Here is a 10387-nt window from a genome sequence, read left to right on the forward strand (position 1 = left end):
GAGCCATACTGTAGTCTAAAGCAATGCATGATCCTATGTCCATCAACATCTGCAGGTGAGACACACTGCTGTGCCTGAAGTACTCCTTGGCTCAGCTCAAAAAGGCTTTCAAGTCTCAACATATCAGGCTCAGTTTGCTCAAGAGCTACACCCACATGTTCAGTAGGACCTAGGAGAAACTCAGGGACTCACAATTTACCCCTTTTCCAAAGAAAAAAATCAAAAGGAAAAATGTCAACAAAGACTCACCTCTATTCTTCACTCCTTGAAGGGAACCATAAAAATGACTGTCCAAAAAAAAAAAGACTGTCCATAAAAAGATTTTCACCTCACAGGTAAAATGAGATTGAACAGGAAGGAATCAGTTCCTCCTCCAGTCATGCCAATTAAATATGCACTTCCCAGGATTCTTTGCAAATGGCAAGAGAGAACAAGCTGGTTTTCCATGTGTTCCGTTGTCTGCCACCACAGTCAATGGTGGTAATTCCTTGCATTTGTATAGCATTTTGTCTTTTTTTTTTTTCAAGATTTTATTTATTTGACAGAGAGAGCAGGAACACAAGCAGGGGGAGTGGGAGAGGGAGAAGCAGGCCTCCCCCCGATCAGGGAGCCCGACGTGGGACTCGATCCCAGGACCCTGGGATCACGACCCGAGCCGAAGGCAGACGCTTAACGACTGAGCCACCCAGGCACCCCACATTTTGTCTTTTCAAAGTAGATGCACATTTCATCTTTATAGCCTTCCTGTTAAATATATAGCAGGAACTTGAGACCCATTTTACAGATTAGAGAATACAAAGTAAAGATGTTGATTTGCTCAGGGTCACGTCTCAGAGGGGATTATGACAAGATGTAAGAAGTTCCAGAAGAAGATAAGCTAAAAGAATTTTCTCTTTCTACCTTTCCCACTCCCCTTTTCTGGTATCAAGGATAATTTGAGGCAAATGATAAAAGAGAGTTTATAAAGTTTGTCTCTGACATCTTCAACTTCTCTTCCCTTTATACCCTTACTAGTGTCCCTCTCCTCTGGGGTCAGTGCCCTCAAGCCACCCTAAGTCCCCATGCAGGAATCTGCCTACGTCTGTTCAACTCTCATGGTGCTCCATGATCCAAAGTTCTTTTGATTCTTTCTCATTAGTCAAAATAATAAGTTCTTCAGAAATAAGGGACCTACACTAGGTGTTCAGAGGAAAGAAATCTAAAAGAATTTGTTCAGTGAGACATGAATGTTTATTAACCTCCAACATTTTCAAAAGTTGAGGCACTTTTTAGAAGATGAAATGGGTTAGCGGTCATGAATTTCTATTTGTTCAACTAACTGAAATTCCCTGAAGTAAAATGAAGAAATTCAGGTAATAATCTGATGCTTTTGGATAGAGTGGTTACCCTTATGCAGGGTAATCTTTCTGGGAATCTAACTAGGAACTGGTCACAAGGTACATTTAGCTTCTCATGATTTCTTCCTTTCTCTTCTCCATTTCCTGATTCAGCTATGCTAACATCTCTAAATTACAACTCTCATGAGAGTAGCACTATGGAAATGGTGGAGGCTGGGATCCACAAAGGAAGCGCTACAGATTCTAACTTCTGAGTTTAAAAGCCAAAGACTGCTCTTCAGAACTTCCTGGGACAAAGATATTTTAATGACAGAATAAGAAAATGTCAAGTGTAGATTGCCACAGTGATAGCTACATGCCCTCCAAAAAAGGGAGAGAGAAAAAAATACAGTATATACATTTCTGTACTTCAAAAAGAAGAAAGAAGACTCCCAACAGGTATATATTTTTCACTCTTACACTTCCATGTAACATCCAGTTCTGCCCGTCTACCAAAGGCTAATACAGTGGGCCAGGAGATTATGTACTGAAACATAAGTAGGTTCATTTTTAAGGTTAATTCTCTGCAGATGAATGTCTTTTTTTCTCCAAGCCTTAGGAGCCACCTGAGAATTTGAGACTATGAAAACACAAATGGAGGGCAGACTGAGCCACCCAGATATACTCAGGAGAAAATTAACAAAACTAATTAACTAGGGGAGTCATAATTATAGCTTCCATTTATTGAGTGATACCATAATGCCATGTGCTGAACATGTATATCTCATTTAATCATCACAATATTGTATAATAGGTATTATGTCCATGTTACAATAAATAAACAGGGATTTAGGCAGAGTAAGTAATTCGCCCAAGGTTATAAGACTAACTCAAGATTAGGATCTACATTTGTCTGATTCCAAAATCCCCCATTCACCTATTGTACTAATTAGAAGCTCACAAACATTTAGTTTTCTGGACATATTCTCAAGGGTCCCAAATAATTATCCATGAGAATCTTGAGATTTTGTTCTTTTTTACTAGTAAGATAGTCAGGCACACCTAACTCAGAAGAACCATGCTCTGGCAATCAGGACAAATCCACTGTAAGGAGAGGCTCGGGGTGGATCCTGACTTCTTTGAACCACTTAGAAAATGTTGATTAGCAGTAAACAGAAGCAAATGCACAACAAATATTTTCTCTGTCCTAATTCAAGTAATGATTGGATCACATGCCCACTTAACAGAGGTTTAACTAACAATGCGATACTAGTCTTTCCTTCCAATGAATGAAACAGATGATGGAATGAGTACGAGACACCTCACTGAAATGTTCATTTGAGGATTGCTCCATGCAGAGTTTGGGTTAGAAGAAAGGTCCAGTTATCCTGAACTAGCAAACAAGGGCCTGAAGTTTATAAAAGCAATTTTCTACATCATTCTTATGCAAAAAGGCATTCTTTTCATTAAGAGTCACTGACACCAAATAGAGAAATGAATAAAATATAGAATTGAAGTTGACATTGTATTTTTCAACCACTAAACAAAATGCACACAATTTGATTTCAACAAAATATTACCAATCACAAATTGTATTGACTTGGCCTAGCTATATGATTTTTTATAATTTTAGTGTTAGAGTTACAGAAAAGCTATAAGCATAAAGAGTTTTTCCTTAATTCCTTGTATGTGCTTACCTAAAACAAATATTAAATAAAATGGTCCAAGAGACTTTTTTTCCCTTTTTCCCAGGGTTCTGTACATTCTTTTTTTGTTTTTAAAGATTTATTTATTTATTTGAGAGAGAGAGAGAGAGAGCATGAGCAGAAGGGGCAGGGGGAGAGAGAATCTGAAGCAGACTCTGCACTGAGCGTGGGCCCAACAAAAGCTCAATCTCATGAGCCTGAGATCACAACCTGAGTGGAAACCAAGAGTCTGATGCTTAAGGGACTGTGCCACCCAGGTGCCCCCTGCGTTCTGTACATTCTTGAGCTTGAGAAAGAGGTATTAGTCTTAATCTCATTCAGACTTGCTCATAAGGAAAAACCAACCAAGATAAGTACTTGTTAGTTAGGACTGACTAGGCTCTGCTATGATGACAAATAAATCCTGAAATCTCCATGGTTATCTCAACAATGATTTATTTCTCCCTTACATCCCTATTTGAGGCAAATAAAGCAGTTCTCCTTGCTTCTCCTCCAGGGCCTCAAAGAACCAAGCTGTTTCTATAGGACCACTCTGCCATCTCTGTCTTTTCTGCTACCACCCTTCCCCCTCCTCCAGATTAGGAGAGAGAAAACATGAAGAATTAACACCAGCTCATAAATGTCTCAGATAAGAAGTAACACCCATCACTTGTGCTCATATCTTACTGGATAGAACTACTCGTATGCTCTCACGTTAAAGCAAGAGAAGTTGATTAGCCTGGTGATGGGTATTAAAGAGGGCACATATTGAATGGAGCACTGGGTGTTATAAGCAAACAATGAATCATGGAACACTACATCAAAAACTAATGATGTAATGTATGGTGATTAACATAATAAAATAAAATTTTTTAAAAAGGCAAGAGAAGTTGAATACAGGGGATCACAGGGAATATTTGGAAGCAAGAAATATTTCTGCCACAACAAGAAATCAGAGATGAAAAGAAAACAAGATTGAAATTATAATATGGATTCTTTTTTAAATAGTATTTCATTTATCAAGTTTAATTTATTTAACTTTTCAGGATATATCTAATGTATACACTTCTTTACTAATCATTCATTGAGTACTTGTTATGTCCCTAGCACTGAGGATATAAAGAATAATTAAACAGAAGGAAGCAAGCAAAAGAACATCCATATTACCTAGTAACTAAGATATAAGGATTTGTGAAGACAAAGTGGTGTTATCTTTAATCTGCAAATGCATTGCTCTCCCACATTGCCCAAGCTCCTATTCCTTGGAAAGGGACTTCTCTGAGGTAAAGAACTACCCAGAAGATAAACTCAAATGGATTATATTTAAAATGGTTCAGTTAAAATTTGATGGAAACATAGAAGAAACAAGAAGTTCTTAAGAGGACTGCTCAGGTAAGAGGGAATCTTGGGGTCTAGTTTTCTACACTCACCATCACACACCAGATCTGCCCCATTTTCCTCCTTAGAATTTCTCAGAAGTAAGTCAATTTATTCTGCAGAGCTAAGAAAGGAAATTAAGAGTCTTAGCACTGAACAAAGAGGGTAGCTTTTTTAATAGGTACAATTAGACTCCTAGAACTTCCCTATTGCTTGTGGTGTAGGGAAACCTTCCCCCCCAACACACACACACACACATATTAGAATTGAATTCATATATTAGAATTCAATTCAATTCTCTACTGGTTGGAGAAAAAGTGTTGTATGCGTGAGTATGTGTGAAAGGGCAGAGGGGCTGTGAGAGACCCAAATGTTTACATTAGTAGGAAGTCAATAGGTAATGTCTACATTTGGTAAGTCAAAAATAGCACATAAAGTATCATTTATATATATGGTAATAAGTACCAGCAGTAACAGCCAAAACAGTTGAAAGCAGTTTCCTCTGGGAAACCTGACTTGATGATAGGCCTGGAGCAGGAATCTGCTGCCTTTTTTGTATGACTTTTTGACTTTTTAAATTATGCACATGTTTTGCTTTGATTAAAAAACAAGAGAGACTGAAGCATATCTCAAAATCTTTACAGTGGCTACTTTAAGGTGAAGGGATTTTTTTCTATTGTTATTCTATATTTGCCAAGTATGTATTATTTTTAGAATTAGAAAATACTCAATATGTTAATGTTTTAGATATTTTCAACAAATAAAAATGTAATATGACCATACATGCTTGGTACAGATATGTAGCCATATGTATATGTTATGTATATGCATACATACATATGTACACATACATGCATATATATATACACACACATGGGTATATCTATCATGTACAAATACTTCAGATGTTTTCTCTCTCATATGGTCAAATGTTCATTAAAACAAATTTAAAGCTTGGGAATATTTGTCCAAAGAACTCCATTTTCTTTTCACACTTTCTCCTGGCATTTCAAGATGTATGCAAAGGGGAGAAGTATTGGAAGCTGGTACCCCTCCTGGGGAAGATGACCTGTCCCTCAGTGGCCAATTGTGAATTCTCTCTCCTCTTCCCTTTAAGCACACTAAGACGTGCACTTTAAAGACTCCTTGTTGCCCTTTATTGCCTAAATTGGTGGGTCAGCAGGGAATATCTGGAAATCAAAACCTTTAAAATGAGCCCCTTAGGAGTACAATTTAAAGATGCTTAGAACAAGGTAGGTAGGTAGGTGTATAGAAAAACAGACAGAAATATAGATATACCTCCCTTCACCTGAAAACTGATCACATACAAGTCCACTCTCCCAGGGGAACAGAGAAGGCTCATGATCTGGCCTCTCCTTCCAAACTATGTTTCTGGTTATTCATGAGAGATACTGATTATTTACTGAGATGATGAGCAAGGGTGCTGAGTGGGTGTGTGAGCAGAGGTGGGTGGGGTGTGAATGGTTTGGAGTAGGTTTCAACAATCATCATTTCTCAAACCGGTCATCCACAATCCCTGGTTCTGGAGCAGAATAGGCACTGTGAGCAAAGTGTTGTGCTCATCACCCACCTTGGAATGGGTTGCCTGGATTGGCACCAGTCATACAAAGATTTCATCCAGCATGGTTCAGAATAGTGCATATAGGAGTCGGGAGATGGTTGGGGTTTCATGAGACCACTGAAAGCTCAAGATAAGTCACTATAATGTGGTTCAGAATACACACCTGGGCTACCTTTGTGTGAGTCCCAGCACTTGTCTTCATTAAGTGAACAATCTCAGTTGTTTTAAATCTGTTTAAAAAAAAAATTTTAAGAAAAAGCTTTGCATTTGTAATACTTGCCTAATGTAATTGTTTCAGGATTGAGTGAGCAAATGTACTTGAAGGGCATAAACATTGCCTGACATGTCAAAAATATTCAACAGGTGTTTGTTATTATGTTTTACTACCTTTATTTAAATCTATTTAGTTGTCAGAGTTGTCCTATCATATTCATGAGTTCTGCATGAAAGGTCTGATAGGTAGGCAGTAAAGGTATTATTACCATCACCATTCTATAGATAAGAAGACTAAGATTCATACAAGTAAGTGAGTTGCCTGACTTTGTACACAGTGAAACCAGAACTTACCCCCAAAGTTTCCAAATCCACTGTCACACCTTTTCCTGAGCCTGAAGCAGCACCTGTACTCCAACTCAATATATCATGATACTGCTATCAAAATCTTATTCTCATCTATAGTGAAATTAAAATCACCAAGGATCTTTCCATTCACCAGGTCTGAGTTGCTGACAAGCCTGAGTACTGGGATTATGGCCTAAAGGAAGACAAACTGGAGCTGGGTCCAACATAGCCTTGGGCAAGTGATTATCCTCTCTGGGCCTTGGGCTCCTAACCTATACATCAAGGTTTAGATTAGAAGTCCCTAGAGGATCACTAAAAGCTTTATCAGCTCAGAAATGTACAACACTTTAACCTATTCTTCTTCCATTAAACAACTAGGTCTTTAAAGGACAGAGATGCCCCCAAAAGATCCATCATCAAGCCCAGACAGCTCTTGCAGCCTTTAACAGGCAGCATACTGGGGAGCTATGAGCTAGTAACCCAATAGGATCAATGGTTATCCCAGAAAACACCATGGATTGTAAATTCAGACAACCAAATCCCAGTAGCAAGACGGCATCTGTCTCTAAACCTGAAGAGTTTTCCCATTCACTATCATAGAATCTGAAAGAGACTTAGGGATCTATCCAATCCACTCACTTAACAGATTGGAGAACTAAGACAATGAAAAGTTCAGTGCCTCACCCAAGATGACACAGTTAATTAGCAACAGAGAGGCAACTCGAACCCAGGGCTCCAGGCTCCTTGCCCACGTTCTCTGCACTGTGTTGCGTTTTATCCTCCAGGTTTAGAAAATCTGCATCAATGGTTCAGATGTCTCCCCGCCAGGAGACAAGCCGTGTAGGGATCAAAGCACATCTGTGAAGCTAATGACAGTCTAATTCACTATTGGCAGAAATGTGGGAGATTTGGGGAGAAAATTGCAACAGACTGTTACAGACTGTTCTGCAGCACATTGTTGAAAATGGAAAACACCTCTTAGATCACAAAGCATCATTGAGAAGGGGAGCCAACATTCCCTGCTCATTTCACATTTAGTTCCTTCGGATGTTTGGTGGGTCCTCCAAAGCAGCATGCTCCAAAGACACATCTGCTTCCAGGCTGGAGAAATGATATCCAGGGCTCCACTGAACTCATAATAAATTTATTTTTTCAAAAGCAGAGTTAAGAGCTCAACTGGATAAACTACAAAATCAAGTGAGTATGATGCAATCAACCTCTTCATGTTTCAAAAAACAGCCATGGTCCCTGACATCAAGATAGCTATCTTTCCAGACTTCTCCCAGCCTTGCCAGTTGTCATCTGAGTTTAAACTTACTTCCTGCAAAAAACAAACACAGCAGTATTCTTACTTCATTGACTGGAAGGTCTTTACTGAGCACTTTCTAGACACCAGGGACTATGCTAAATCATATCAGGGGCTAATTCTATTGCAATTATAGTTTCCGGACTAATTATCAAAGCCACTCCTACAAACCTAGGACCAACTTTAAACAGAATTCAGGTGCCATGTCCAACAGCCTCAAGACCCAAGCCCAAAGCCCCCTTCCCCTTTCATTCACATAGGTATATGAATCAATTAAAATTGGCATCAACTTCAGGTACTTTCTTTCCTTATTTAATTTTGATTATGAAAATTTCAAGCACAAAAAGTAATCAGAACAGTATAATGAAACCCTATGTACCTATCATCCATATTCAACAATTACCCACATTTTTTTCTTTGTTGTCTCTTCTATTTCCCCCTTACTTTAAAATAATTATGCATTTTTAATGATGCCTTAATCTAATGTAACCATATATTTCAACTTGCTTGAGACAGTCACAGATTATTCTTCTGTGTATCAACTAATACCCACCAATAAAGTTTATAGTCCCTTTCATTTTCAAAAATGGGATCATAGGGGAAGGGAGGGAAAAATGAAACAAGATGAAACCAGAGACAGAGACAAACAATGAGAGACTCTTAATCTCAGGAAACAAACTGAGGGTTGCTGGAGTGGAGGGGGGTGGCTGAGTGATGGACATTGGGGAGGGTATGTGCTATGGTGAGCGCTGTGAATTGTGTAAGACTGATGAATCACAGACCTGTATACCTAAAACAAATAACACATTATATGTCAATAAAAAATAAAAATAAAAATAAATGACCTCATTTAGAAGGTAAATTCTATGGTCACCTTACCTATGAGCAACATTATTAATTTAGGCACTTCAGAAAATGGTTGTTTCTTATACTATTTATTACTACCCAGTGCTGTCCTGCTCATCTAAGCCCTTCCCTGTGCTTCAGGAGTGGAAGACCCGGGAACTACAATTCACAAATTTCCTTGTTAAATTCCACCACTGAAATAACTTGACGTAAGATTTGGAAGGCAGAAGAGAAGGAAGAGCATTTTCCTCCAGCTGCAGCAGGCACATAGGCATTGGAAGATAGCAGAAAGCCAATGTAAACTTTTGCCTATGGTTTTCAGGGCTACAGACAGCCAAAACGATAGGTGGTGTCTTCCTGCAATCCTTAGACTTCTGAATTTCTTGAAAGTGGCCTTAACTTTGCTATCCAGACTCTAATCATTATATGGGCCTCCAATTCCCAGCGTAGAGCCCCCTCCATCTTGAAATACTTAACATGGGTTTTGTTTTCCTCACTAAATCCTAAACAAAACTGTGAAAGAGTGAATCTCCACTTATCGAGTATAGTCTCTGAGTATTGCCTCCCAGAGCTCTGTAGCATACAAGGCCTTCCATGTGTTGACTACCACCCATACCTCTGCCCACCATCTCAACAATAGATAACTTGCCCAATACCACACTGGTTTTCATTTCCATGTCTTTTCTTATGCTAGGCTATAATAATACTTTTTTTCCCGGGGCACCTGGGTGGCTCAGTTGGTTAAGCGACTGCCTTCGGCTCAGGTCATGATCCTGGAGTCCTGGGATCGAGTCCCGCATCGGGCTCCCTGCTCGGCAGGGAGTCTGCTTCTCCCTCTGACCCTCTTCCCTCTCGTGCTCTCTGTCTCTCATTCTCTCTCTCTCAAATAAATAAATAAAATCTTTAAAAAAATAATAATAATAATAATAATAATACTTTTTTTCCCTTTAGCCCATTGCCCTTGGCTAAGTTCTCCTACTCATACAAGAAAGTCCCCTCTGACACTTCACCAGGCTAGTTGTGTGTCCAGCAGCTCTATTGTTGGATTCATTAGAGAGTATTCATGTTTTTAAATATATGCCTTCGTATGCTCACAAATGTATGCTTTAAATGTGTGGGTCCTCCTTGAGTGCAAAAACCTTGCTCTGTATTCCCAGTGCCTAACACAGAGTTTGATCTGTAGTAGACATTCATAAAATACTTGAGAAATAAACAAATGAAGGAGTAGTCCCTCACCAGCTTCAGCAGCTTAAGCACAGAGAATTCTGCATCTAGAGGGGACAAGGTCATCTCAGCACTGAACCCCATGCCCAGGTCTTTCTAGATATGCACTGCCCAATATGTGGTGGCCAGTACTCCCATGTGGCTACTTTAATTTTAACTAATTCAAATTAAATTTAATTTAAAATTCAGTTTCTCAATCACACTGGCCAAGTTTCAAGTGCTTAATAGCCATACATGGCTACTGGCTACCACATTGGGTCATTCAGATATACAGCATTTCCATCGTTACAGAAAATTCAGTTGGTTTGCTGGTCTCTAGAACTAGTAGAATGGAAGAACCGTCTTAAGAGGCAGAGCTAGTAAAAGTCCTTTCATCTGGATATACTTGGAAACAATGCATATTTACAGGTAGACTCAAGGACAAAATGACAAGCCAGAATGCTCAGAGAGAAGCTAACACTAAGGAAGGGGGTTCTAGCAGGAGGATTAA

This window comes from Leptonychotes weddellii, chromosome 10 (assembly GCF_054177405.1).
Source record: "Leptonychotes weddellii isolate Sample4059 chromosome 10, ASM5417740v2, whole genome shotgun sequence".
NCBI lineage: Eukaryota > Metazoa > Chordata > Mammalia > Carnivora > Phocidae > Leptonychotes > Leptonychotes weddellii.